This window comes from Indicator indicator, chromosome 5 (assembly GCF_027791375.1).
Source record: "Indicator indicator isolate 239-I01 chromosome 5, UM_Iind_1.1, whole genome shotgun sequence".
Lineage (NCBI taxonomy): Eukaryota > Metazoa > Chordata > Aves > Piciformes > Indicatoridae > Indicator > Indicator indicator.
The window spans coordinates 44,042,049-44,055,998 of NC_072014.1; the positions used below are offsets into that span (position 1 = coordinate 44,042,049).

The following is a 13,950-nucleotide window of genomic DNA, read 5'->3' on the forward strand; positions in this document are numbered from 1 at the left end:
CCCTGATGCTATCACCACAAGCCCTTGTCAAAAGCCCCTCTGCAGCCTTTTTGCAGGATCCCTTCAGGTCCTGGCAGGCATCTCCAAGGTCCCCCTGGAACCTTTTCTTCTCCAGGCTGAACAGCCCCAACTCTCCCAGCCTATCCCCATAGAGGAGGCTCTCCAGCCATCTGGTCCTCTTCATGGCCTCCTCTAGACCCAGACAGTGTAGTCTGCACTCACATTTCAGGTTGTACACCCCAAGGTTGGTAGGAGCAGCAGGTCCCCACGGCTGGGCCAGACTTTGGTTCGTGCCTATCTTGCAGCAGTGAGAGCCTGCAGCAGGGGCAGGCTCGGCGACAGGCACTCAGTAACCTCTATGCTCGTGAGCAGACACAATAACATCTTTTACAGAGAAGAGGGACAGGACATTTTAAAAGAGAGGGAGGTTTATTTTATGGTCTTTTTCATGGTGTTCTGCCTCTGTGACTCCAAATTCTTGGTTCAGTAGCATGCTGAAAGATAGAGTTCATTAGAAAACAATCTGTAAGAGGAGCATTTGATGGCTTACACAGGAACACAGATCTAGTCTCAACAGCAACAAAACAGAAACCAATATGAGATGTGAAAAAAAATTGAATTGTGTATGGATTCATGGCCTTTCATGGCACACAAGACTTTTAAAGTTAAATTAGGTTCATAACTTTTATAGGCAGAAAACCATTAGCGATGCTGCAACGACCTGAAAGAATAAACAGGGATAATGGCCTGGTGTTAGAAGTTGGTTGGAAACAGTCCTGGCATTTTGCAGCCCTTCTTTGAGATATTTAAGAGACTTAAGAAATGTGGGCAAGCTTTTTCCAGTGTCTGAAAGGATGAGGCATTTGTAATGACAGCACAACTGAGAAAGCTGCTCCTCATTCCCACCCAGCAGTGACGCCTCCCCAGTTCTGAACCTGGCTGATGCTGCCCTCACCTACATGGGAACAGGAGGCAGCCCCTTCTGCCAGCTTGGACAAGTATCTCTTAGGAAGGGATATTGTCAGCAAAATAATTTCTCTTGCAATGACTTCAAATCCAGTTTTGACAATCCTGAGGGATTCGGAGAAGAGAGAGCTCTGTTAATGAGTGGCATCCCCAAAGCTTCCTGAGACCTTTTTGATTATTGCATTAAGTTTTCAGTAAGCCCTTCCTTGTCCTCTGCTGAAACTACACCTTTAATTTAGTGGGCTTAGTGAGACTAAAATGTTCTCTTCCTTGCTGTATTTTTAAAAGTCTTCATGGCCTCTTGGAGTAATTATAATTATCCATAAATCATCACTGATAAACACCAAGCAATGATACCTCAGCTGCAACCGAGACTTCAGTTTTACACAAAGAAAAGATTTTAGAAAGCCTTTCACCACGTTTACCACCACACTTCGTAAGAGTTACAAAGGGTCAGACTCTCCTTTCAGCTCCAATGGTGTTGATCTAAAGGGTTGGTAGGGCTACTGCAAAGGAAAGGAGATGCCACTAAAGGGACAGTCAGACCACAGAGACCAAACTTTGCCACACTGAGGCAATTTTTAACTCCTACCTGCCCACAAGTGATGCAGGTGGAAGGCTTTTTTCCCAGGCACCTTTAGAGGGAGGCTAGATGCCCACTGACAAAAGCAGTATTGGAATCATAGAATCATTAAGGTTGGAAAAAACCTCTAAGATCATCCAATCCAACCATCGACCCAACAGCACCATCCCACTCAACCACATCCACATATTTCTTGAACACCTCCAGGGATGGGCAGCCTGTTCCAACCCCTGGCCACCCATTCAGTAAAGAAAATTTTCTTTCTGTCTGGTCTAGAGAGGAGATAACACATTGTGGGCAACTTCCAGTTCTCTTTCCCATTCTCTGGGCACAGCCTAGTGGTAACACTCCCATGCATGCATGCTGCCAGGGTGCATGGGTGGCATTCAGAACAGTTTGTTGCCCAGGTTGCAGAAGTATCAATGTTTTGACAAGGGCTAGTTTGTTGTTTTTTGGGGGTTTTTGGCCTGCTTTTCATCTACCTGCACACAGCATGGATTTGCCATGCTTTTAGAGCCTGAAATCAGCATCTCTGCTCATTTCTTCATGAGAAAAAACAAACTACAGCCAAGTGAGAAGAGTGTTTTTAATCACCTCCTAGGTGATTGATCTCTACCCTGTATTTCATCCATCAAAAAGTCTCAAGGTATCAAGGTAGTCACATAATAGAGTATCTATTGATATAATTCAATGCAGAGTCAAACCTCAGAGAAGAGCTGCCATTTACTGGCCAGCATGTCTGAACTGTATTGACTAAGCAGCCAGTTATTTTTTAATAGCTATCCTGTGTGCTCTTCTCCCCCATCTTTGGGCTCCAACTTTGTGATTTCAGACAGCAATGTTGGCAGCATAATGGTCACCAATCTATTGCAGCATTAGTGGAATCTATTACATGCCTCTATTTCTACATAAATGCTGAAAGAAGCCTCCTCCATCTGATATGAAAATCCTGGCATTCCCAAGCCTTATTTATGCCACAGTGACAGAGGTCACTTGATTCCTGGGGGCAGAGCCACCTATAAATTACAGCAGCAGAGGGTGAGTAATGAGTTATGCTAAGCAGGGTGTGGAGAAGCAAAGCCATGCAGCTTTTGCTCAGCACAGCAGGCCAGGGCTCACACGGCCAGCAGCAGTTATCCTGTGGTGTCACACCCAACACTGCCACCCTGCACAAACCAGGATGTGCATCGTGAAATAAAGCTGCTTAGGTCAAACTGGCCCTCCTCAGCTGCATGCTGAAGGTGGCCACTACCTGCCACTCTGCAGCAGCAGCAGGTGCCCCAGCAACAAGACTGTAAGTCAGCGTCTCAATACATAGAATCATAGAATTGTTAGGCTTGGAAGGGACCCCAAGGCTCATCCAGTTCCAAACCCCGTGCCATGGGCAGGGACACCTCGCACTACAGCAGGTTGCTCAGAGCCACATCCAGCCTGGCCTTAAACACCTCCAGGGATGAGGCTTCCACCACCTCCCTGAGCAACCTGTTCCAGTGTCTCACCACCCTCATGGGGAAGAATTTCTTCCTCACATCCAATCTGAATCAACCCATTTCTAGTTTCACTCCATTTCCCCCAGTCCTATCATTACCTGACACCCTAAAAAGTCCCTCCCTGGCTTTCCTGTATAAAACAATTCCTTGCCACTCCCAAGGTAAGAGAAGTGAAATCTCCCCAGCTTAAGCACTAAACCCATCCCAGCACAAACCCAGCCACAGGACTAGGAAGAGCTGCCTCATTGTAGGTCACTCCTCAGTTTACAATTTCTTTCTCAAACTTCGGGTAGAACAGGAGGAGCATCCTCACAGAAATAAAGCTCTGGTTGGACTGGAACAGAATCCGAGTTTAAAGCTGAAAGGGTCAGCAAGATGATGAGGAAAGCTCTGCAGCTGATAAGACACTTAGTGCTACTCTGGGACAATGTCTCTGCTTAGTAGCTGAATACCCCCCGCAGCCCGGCCGTTTGTCAGCTAGAAATCCCTCCAGAAGGAGGAGCAAGGTGACTGAAGCTGGGCGTCCTGCAGTCAGGCACCAGCTCCCTGCCCTCCGCAGCCTCCTGCCCTCCGCAGCCAGCAGCCCGGCCCAGGGAGCAGTTTCTGCTCCAAAGCTTTAAGGGCTGGCTTACTAATTAACTCCAAATCAGATTCCTCCTGCTTTCCCCTTCCTGCTAACCCTTCTGGAAAGCCTTGACAGAGCCTTTGCTCCTTCTCTTTTCTGCAAATACCTACATCCAGGTCATTTCTTCCAGCTAATGAGAACTGCCTTATTTTCACTCCAGCTTCCCTCAAAATGCCATCTTCAGCTCTGCTCATCCTTTGCTCTTTTCACCAGAGCTGGAAGCCACAGCTTAGGCTCCCCAGCTGCCAGCAGAGCAGCTCCTCCAGGCTTTTTATAACCCCTGCCCATTAGCATTTAATAGAGGAGCCCACAGCAGCTTGGAGGCTTTGATAGCCATCATGAGACACCTGTTCACCTGGCAGGACCAATTCCCTACCCAGTGCTTCACCTGCAAGCCATAGGTGTGGCTGAGGGACACCTTGCACCCCAGCCTGCCCTTTGACAGAGTGCTGTAGATAGTCCTGGAGCTAATAGAGTTAACCACCCATAGCTTAGGCTCTCGCATGCAGACCTCCCTGCCCAGAGGACGGGAAGGAGGAGGTATCCCTAAACTGTATCTTACCTTCAGAAGGGAGCTTCCCACAGGTGGCCAACACAACTTGCTGACCAGAACAGCACTCTCAAATTCCCACACCTCTCAGAATGTCTGGGTCAGGAAGGTGCCTACATCTGCTTTTTAATCCAGACCTCAGCTCCTACTCAGGTGTCCCTGGCTGTGTGCAGTCTTGAAAGATCACTGCCAGTACAAAGTAAATATTCCAGCTTCAGAACGCTGTTGTGACTGTGAGGCCTCTGGCACTAGCACCTAAGTCCTCTTCAGAGAGAAGGGAATGGGTAGCTGGTCCTTCCAGCTTGTCCTGCCTTTCCAAAGGCAGCATCCCACTCCCAGGGCCTAGGCTGCTCTTAGGAGAAGAAGAACATTTGTTAACTTTCCCAGGTGAGTGTTTAGGTAAAACACATGAATAGACTTCATGGGCAAGCCAAAGCCCCATCCACCAGCTCTCCCTGTGTTGAGGACAAGCAATGTTGGGGTGGGTGGTGAAGCACCTCTGCCAGTGCCATGGGAAGCACACAGCTGGAGCTGGCCTTTTTGGGAGCTCCCAAAAGTGCCTGCACACCTGGGAGCCATCACAGCTACCTGGCTGGTAAGCAGGGCCAGGGTTTGACCACAAAGCAAGCATCTCCTGGTTTGCCTTTGGGAACCCAGCCCCTCGTGTGAGCATGGCTGGGAGAGGCTGATGAAACTGGAGGCATGGCTCTGCTGGAGGTGCTGCACACATCCCTCTGCACAGCTCCTCCTCTGGGCAGGCCACGTTTGAAGATGGCAACAGAGGTGGATTTCCTGTGAGCTTTTCTTTCTCTGCCCTCACCCCCGCATCTCTCACCACATGCTCAAGCTGCAGCAGGTGATCCCCACGCTACATTCAGGAGTCATTAGAGGCCTGGAAAAGGGAGAAACTGGAGATGGGTTATGTTCAAAATGAGTATAAACAGCTGGGTTAGGACAACTTCGGGTTTAGAGAGCTCTGAGCATCCCCAACATTTTGATGTGCAAGTTGCTAGAGGGAACTTTGCCAGAGATGGTGACAGATCTAGGATTAAAAAATACTCTCACAAATTGTTTCCCAGAGCTACCCAACCACCACAAAAATTAATGACTGAATTCTGCCTTTAGCTGCTCAGCAGGTTCAGGGCAAAGTGGGAAGGAATCTGACTGAATCCACATAAGGGTGACAATTCACTGCAACACACAGGAGAGGAGAAACTTCACAGCTGTGAGGGCCTTTTTCCATCCGAGTTTTCTGCCCCAAAGTAGTTTTCCCCTCTGCAGGCAGATCTGTGGTACATGGGGGGAAAAGGAGCAGCCCACGCTCAGAAGCAATCCCATTGTGCTGCCTGGGGGCACCCCTACACTTCTGCCCCTTTAGAAGAGATGACAAAAAATTACCTGATTTGATTTTTTAACAGAGCAAATGAGTTTGTGGAACACTACTGCCTAACTTGTCATGGCCAGCAGCACACTGCTGTCAGTGATGCTTTTATCTCTGCTTTAAAAAGACTGCATCCTGAGATGAGGAGGGAAGAAGAAAAAGAAAAAGTTGATTACAGAACTGGAAAAAAAAAAGCTGGTATTTAGCTGAAGGCAAAAAAAACAAAAACAAAAAAATCCCTCCTCAGGGTGCCTGTGGTAATAATTCTGTGACAAACTGTCAGCACCCAGCTCAGGAGCCGACAAACACCTCTGCTGATTGTGAAGGGTGCACCTAGCACGGGAAAGGTGCCAGAAGGAGAGGACTCATGCAGAAGACAGGAATAAAACTCAGCTTGTGATTGCTGTCTGAGCACTGCCAGTCTGCAGAGTTGGTGCTGGAGACAGAACTGGCATGGCCTGAGAGCAGGAGAAGGTCTGGGTGCGTCCTTACTGTGTCCGCTTGGCTGTTAGTGCTCAGTGCTTCCTCAGGAAAGTATCCTCTGAAACAGACAGTGAGAAAGCACACTGGGACTGAGGCTGGGCTCTGGCATTCCCAGGATGTCGCTTTGGAAAAAGGTCACCAGGAGATGGCCCCACTGGTGCCAGGCATCCTCCTGCGTGACCCTGCAGCCTCTCCTCACTGCTCCCTCCCAGCAGGCGTGCTCCAGGTGATGTGAGCAGGGGGAAGTCTCCATGTGAACATTGTTGGTAAAAAGCACAGAAACCAAAGGTGCAACCATCCTGCCTAGTGTCCCCCTGGGCACCTGCAATGCAGCTGCAGAGGGGTTGCTGTGAGCACTGCCAGGGCAGCAGCATTACTGCTTTTGCACCAGGGCAAGATCCATTATCTGAAGCCTTTCTCTGTTGTCATCACCTTGTCAGATCCTGGTGTTGCAGACTCGCCCTGTGGCAGCTCTAGAAGCAGCAGCAGGAGGAAAAGTAAAGCTCATCTTCTGCCTTCCCAGCAGAACTGCTTTAAAAACTCTGTAAGCTGCACAGAACCTTTAGGGAATGCTTGCAGATAATAAATATCTTATGATAGCAGAGGCTTAGTACCTGCAGGAGACAACTCCTTCTCCTTTGGAGGTAAACTGGCTAACTACAAAGTGTCTGAGGAGCTTGAACTGCAACTCCTCTCTGTAAGGACCCTGTCTTGTTTCCTCCAGTACAGTCAGCACAACCTCAATGCTTCCATCTGGTTAATTGAACAACCCCCTCCGTTTTCACTGGGCCAGACTGACTAGAGCTGTCAGCAAAGGAGTGAGGAACTGTGTAGCTGGAAGTGACCTAGAGGCACAGAAAGCTGTGCCTAGGCTGGACTGGAAATCACCCAGCTGAAGAGCACAGGAAGAACTGGGTTTGTCCCACAGTCATACAGACAGCTCTGCTGGGACAGTTTTGTTGCACAGGAATGAATTAGGAAAGAGGACTCTTCAGTTTGGAGGAAGATCCTGACCTGCTGCTGATGAGGGACTGTCAGGGTAGACTGTCAGGACTCAGCTTATGCCCACCTGAACGTGGGAATATTCTGGGTTTGAAACAGCTTTGCTGCCACTGGGCACAAGGGTCCTGCCTCAGCCAGCAGGTGAGAGCTGGTGAGAGCAGGATGGGTGTGTTGGGGGGGTGGTGGAAAATCCATCCAAAGCAGTTTATCACAATGGGAAATAAATTACATTGGTCCCATTCCTCCTGGTGGCTTACTGGAGGCTCCAGAAAGGCAGCAGCTATAAATATGCCATCTGACTGTTTGGAATTGATTTAGTGTGGCACAACCTACGACTCCATTTCCGAGAAGAGGCACAAAAGGAATAATTCAGAACTGGGCTTTCAGACCCTGCTGTCGTTTGCTTTAAGGGAAATTTCTGTAGTTTAATCTCATGGTGCTAGAAATGATGTTAGCAGTCGAGGTTGTGTGAAGCCAGTGAAACAGTAAAATGGCAGATGGTGGGCAGGGATAAAGGTGGCATGACTGTGCAAGGAATAAACCATAAAGGGCCTCTTACCTTGGGAGTGGTGGAGAGGTTTTGTTTGAGGGGAACTTCTATTATATATTTTTTTTTCACAATGTAAACCCTGTAGGCATATCTGCATTATCTTTTATAATGCAATAAGGAAAAGGGGGAAAAAAGGAGCTGCTTCTATTGCTGACACAGTTTCTGAGGTGGGATGACTGTCAAACGAATTTAAATACAAAGACTTGCTTGCAGATATGGTACAGGGAAAGGATATTTGACCCAGTGAGCAGACTAAAGTCTGGGATCACAGGAGCTAATGTCCTGATCCTGACAGTAACTGCTATGAACCACGTACCTCACCCTGGGTTACCATCACTGACCAAGGTGCTCGAAAAGCTGCACTCAGTGTTAGCCATTGCCGAAACTGAAGCCATGGATCTTTGCTTAGCAAATGCATCCAAGCTTCTTCCAAACCTCAGGACTTATGCACAAACAGTGCTTAACTCCCCAGAATACATTGCAATGATAGAACAAAAAGCTTAACAACTGGGCTCAGCAGGAAGATGTATGATGGCCTCAATGGTCTCAGCAAAGCTGTGACATTGCTGTGTGCAGGTCTCCTGCACTGTCACTGTGTTCAGGAGGGACACTCCTGAGCAGCACTCACTGGCTGAAGAGAGCAAAGCTTTCTATGCTGGGATTAAGGTAATGCCATCAGCCCTGAGTTACTGACTTGGCAAATCCCTGGGAAATATTTATACATTATCTGACATGCTCTAAAAAACAAGACCCAGAAGCATAAGCCCTGCTTGTCACAACCACTGCTGCTTTTCTGCTCACCTTGAGAAAATGCCTGGATAAATTCCATGGCTTTCAGTCTGTCTGTAGAACCCCTTCAAGCTGCCAGCAGCATCCTGTGCAGGTGGTGACACCAATGCACCACAAAGGGTGTGCAGAACTGCATCCTCCAGCAAAGACACCCAAGAATGCTCTGGTGGCTGTGTGTAACAGGCAGACACACCTACAAGGACACAGAATTTCATTGGAACCAAACCAGAGCAAAGGCAAAAATAAGTTTTTGTCCACCAACTTCTTGTGGTCAAGCACTACAAGAACCAAACTGCTGAAGATAAATTCACACTGAGTGCTACAAGCAGGGCTAATCCCACTCCAGGAGGCCTTGAAATCTTCAGTGTCAGCCCTGGAGGAGGCTGCCCAGAGAGGCTGTGGAGTCTCCTTCTCTGGAGAGATTCAAAGCCTGCCTGCCTGCCTGGACTCATTCCCTTGCAGCCTGCTCTGGGTGATCCTGCTTTAGTGTGGGGGGTGGGGGGGTGGGGAGTTGGACTCCATGGTCTCCAGAGGTCCCTTCACACTCCTACCATTCTGTGACTCTGTGATTTGCCACCACAAATGGTGTTAGAAAAATCTGGCAGCCCATTCTGTGACACCTGAAGACCAGTTTCAGGTTTCTATGGAAATGTCAGAACTTCCCGGGGATGGAGATTCCCACTTCTGACTAGTCCCGAGTCAGGTGCTCATGCCCCAGGAGGGCAGACAGACGGGATTGGCACAACAGGAGCTCTCTGCTCAGCATACAGTCCACCAAAGCTGTGATAGGTTATGGACAGAGGAATCCTGCTTCCTGCTGTACCAGGGAAGAGGAATAAGGCAAAAATGGGCCTCGCTTTGCTCTCAGGGCAGGGAGCAAACACAGAATCCACAGCCATGAGATAATGCCTACTGCCATCCTTCAGGCCATCTCTCCTTGTGCACTGCAGTCAGAGCTCCTTTCCAGCAGCAATAGGAGATAAATAAATTCTCTGGGATTCTGCTATTTTCAGACTCAATAAAAGCTTCTTTTGAGATGAGGAGATGAGAAGCAATTAGGCAAGATGTATGACAATTGTAAACGTGTTCTTAATTGCCAAGAATATTAAAGTATTTTAACAACCATTTCACCTTGTAAAGCTGAAGATCATTATTATTAAGATTATTATCATGATGAGGAGGATTATTACAAAGATTATTGTTATTTTGCAAGCAATTATATCTTTCATAATTGGTTAAAACCACTCAAATGTTCCTAAATTTCAGTACTGCCTAATTAGTCTGCCAAAAGGAGCTAAAAATTCTATTCTTCTTCCCAGGTTCCCCCAGAACCACTGCAGATTGCAGAGGATGGCAAAGAGCACGTGCTGACTGTTCTGAGCACTGTGCCCACCGCCTGCCCTGGGCACCAGGAGTCCTGTCAAATCGCTTTGCAGCTGAGCACTGAGGATTTGGGTAAGGGTTTTACACAGGGGATAGAACCAGTGAGTCCTTTTTCCTGTCTTTATGTCACAGGGCATTCCAACAGAAATTTGCAAGACATGAAAAACAGCAAAGGGCAGAAGCCATAAAATCAGCAAGCCAGGCCATGCATTTGTTTGCAAAATAAAGGAGGTGATAATATCAAAGAGAAAAGAAGAAAGAAGCCTCGCTGGCAATAACCTGAGCAACAGTCCATTGAGAACTGTGGAGGAAATAACTATGAGGAGAAGAACCTCTTCTAAATTCCAGGACTGTAAAATTCCATTTTAAGTTTCTGTGGCAGCAATGGTCTTAGGTAGAATAATTTCGTTAATTATCAATAACAAGCTCGTCTGCAGATTTATTATCCAGTTAATGTGTAGCAAAGCCTTTTTTCCTTCCTTTTGCTGGCTTACAGGTTTTGTCTGACTTAGTACAGAAATTAAAAAAAAAAATCATTCTTAGAGTTAGATATTATTGTTTGCAAAGGTATCTTGTTACTTGAAAACATTTACAACATCACTCAGAAAATTCTTGCTCTTTCAAATCAGTAAATGGTTTCCTCATGTTAACCAACTGGAATATCACACCTAAGCAAGCACATGTATTTATTTATCTATTTATTTATTTAGCATTTGCACTACCTAAAACAACCAACCCCTCTTCCACCAAAGCATTTGTTTCTTCTCCTTAGGTGACTCAATGAGACAAATGTGTCGAGGTAGGATTGCAGCCACAGTTTCTCTACCTCCAAAAAGCCAGCCCACAAGAACCTGTTGGCAAACCCCAGATAATTCTATTTTTCCCTTTCTTACTCCCTCTCCTTTCTCTCCCCATCACCAGCCAAGGGCTTAGACAGAAGGAAAAAAATAATTCAAATAGTATCATAACACAATGTTCTTAAACTGAACGGCACCTTATGGTTCCAGCAGCTGTGCTGGCTCTTGTTCGTGGAGCACTTTGCATTTCTACATGGCTCAGTGCTGCTCTGCTCCACTTACTGCTCTTGGCTTGCAGGCCATGCCAGTCCATCAGGCAGACATTCACTGAGCTCGTGGGAACAGATTTTCTTTGGTACTGAGGTAGCTCTGAGCACAGGCTGGTGTGTGGTGGGACGTCCCCACAGACTCCAAGCAACTTAGACACCCACTGCTCATGAAGGTCAAATCAGAATCAGTCACAGAAACTCTCAAGGTCATTTTTATTAGCTCACACTTTCTTAGGCATTGAAAAAGCCTTTCCAAATCCCACTGACAATGAATGTATGCTCCAGGAGGTATCACGTGGGGGAGGCTGAGTTTGATAGATTGGACGAAGACTGAAGCTGCCTCCTCACTAAGGTGTTCTCCAGTCCCACAAGGCACATTTGACTGGAGGAAAGAAGGGAGGCAAGACTTGCTGAAGCAGCTTTATTTTCAGGCTGTCAATGAGCTCGATATGTTGGTGCCAGGAGGTGCCAGGATGGAGGCACAACTTAGCCAATTAGCTAGTCTTTGAAGGAAGTTCTCACTGGAGTGGAAAATTGCCATTAGTTTTAATCAACTCCTTTCTGCAGCGTAAACTAACAAGAACTCCAGCCCTTGATTGCTCCATCCTGAGGCTATTTCCTTGGGTGACACTTGGGCTGTTTATGATCAGTTGAGATCTCTGTGTATGTATTTAAGGTTGAGGATCTGCTGCTGGGTGTTTGCATAACAGCATGTTTGGTTTGTGCCTCTATTGTCTCTGGGGCCCACTAGTTTATCTTAGGAAGCTGTGGGCTTCTGAGGAGCACAGTGTCAGCCACAGGGCTATATAGGCAGAAAGTAAAAACAATTGCAGCTGAGATTCCTTTATACCCAATAAATTCACTGGCAAGCTCCTTGTCTGACTGAATCCATACAGTAACACTGTTGTGCTAATTATGCAGGGAGTAAGTGATAAGAAAGCTAATTACAAGCACAGAAATCTCTCTCCAAGTTCAGACAACACCATGGTGAATGCCAAGGAGTAGCAGAGCCACTGGAGCTGGGCTGTTGTTGAGTTTTATCTTTACTGTTTTGACAAGATGATTTTCTTTGATTTTAGGCTTTTGTTCTGAGCTGAGAGCACAGCCCATGGGCCTGTAGTGGCAGTAACTATTCCTCCTGGAAACTTCGAATTTAATTGACTCAAGAACCTTGAAAATGAGCCAGGACTTTTCTGTAAGAGTTGAGGCAGCCTTTGAGGCTTTGATATGAGAGATGGGATGCTATTAATATGTGCAGGGGTTTAGTTCAGTTCAGATACCACTCTGCAGGTTAATTTAAATGGTATTTGATGAGCCTTTTCCATAAGGAACCAAACACTCATTATTTGATCATTTTACAAATAACATCTGAAAATATTTGAATGCCACCTCCTATAAGTTATTAAGCAGTTCTACAAAGGGGGGAAATGGTATGAGAATCACTTATTTTCATATCAGATTCATTACATTGCCACCATTTCTAGAAATTTCCTCTCATTAGTTGATAATCAGTGGTCTGGGACAGAAAACTACATACTTGGCACAAAAGAAGGCAGTGCTCAAGTCAGCAGTGAGCTTCAGACTGACTTCAGTAGGGCCGTGAGTTCCTCTTTTACCCACCAAAGGCTGTGACTTCTGCAGGAGCAGATATGCACAGCGCAAAATGCAGACCAGATGGCTCAGAACCAAATGCTATCCTAGCTCAGTGTTTGTAAGTACAAAACACACCTATGGAAACAAAAGCCATGGTCTGTCCTTTACCTGAGACCCACCTCAGCACGAAGTCTCAGGAGAAGAGGACACTCCCATCTTGCTGCTGGAAGAGGTCCCTTTAGGAAAGATAGGATGAGAACAGGCAGAGCTGCATAACGACTGTGGTTGTTGCCATACTGATTTTGGCACCACCCACTCCTTCCCCACCTGTCACAGATACCTACACAGCCAGTGCCACCATAGCTTATTGTTTTTGCACATCGTTTTAGTGGATGGATCCTCAGAACACATCTGTGGGAGGCAGAAACAAAGCCTCCATTCCCTTACAGGCTGGAGGGGAAAGCACCGTGACCTAGCTAAGCCAAAAAGACAAACACACATCTGCTCATTTGTTTTCCTCTCATAGATCAAATATTCACACTTCCTTTCAAGATCAAAAACTCTGTTCTTCTGATAGAAAATACCTCCTAGCAGGCACCTCCTTATAACAGAGCTAGGGAAAGGTAAATATTTGCTGGAAGCAGAGGCTCATCTCTTTCTCTGTCCTGAGAGCTGCCTCCATTCCCTGGGCAGGGCCCATGGAGATGGCTGTCAGTCCAAAAACATTAGCACCCGTGGAAGGCAAAGCCCCACTGAGCTCCAGCAAATTGCCTGCTGCAAGGGAAGAACCCTCCCAAAAGGCACGGCAAAACGTGCAGAGGGCTGCCAGCGTGAGCCACTCACAACCGTGCAAGCCCCACCTGGTTTGGAGCTGTGTGTGCTGCAATTCCAAACGTTCCGACGGGACGGGCAATGGGCTGCGGGCAGCTGCTTGGATGGCTGTCGTCAGGCTGGGTGTCGCTGCTCGTTGCAGCCAGCCAGGTGCCGGGGTCCCCAGACATCGCCCTGTCGGCGTGCCAGGTGGACCTGCTGCGGACACCCTGCTCGGCAGGTAGCTGCGCAGCCGCCGCGCTGCCGGTGCCGGCCGTGACGGACTTCGCTGCACCGCCTCACCGCAGCACAGCCCAGCCCGGCGGGCGCAGCCACTCGCTGTGGGCGGCTCACACGCTTAGGGACGTGAAGGTCAGCTCCAGCAGCCTTTGGGGCGGGGAGGTTTGGCATCGAGGGAAATGGAGCACTGATAAACCTTAGCCATATAAACATCTGGGGACTGCTGTCAGCAGAGGACACCCACCCAGGCTCTTTGTATGCCAACACACCTAAGGTGGAAAGCCTTCTGCTGTAACAGACTGTGGCTGTTTGTCAGCCAGCACATCAGCAAGGCCAACAGCTGCCTTGCAGATGAAACCAGGCTTGTGTGTGTGAAGAAGGGAGAGGGAGAACCTGGGGCAGGGAACAAACACCTGTTCAAGAAGCAGGGAGAGGGGGA

General features: G+C 47.7%; 1 pseudogene; it reads left to right on the plus strand.

The window, feature by feature from the left end:
* LOC128967230 (von Willebrand factor D and EGF domain-containing protein-like) overlaps nucleotides 1-13,950 on the plus strand; it is a 193,543-nt pseudogene that overhangs the window by 52,542 nt on the left and 127,051 nt on the right.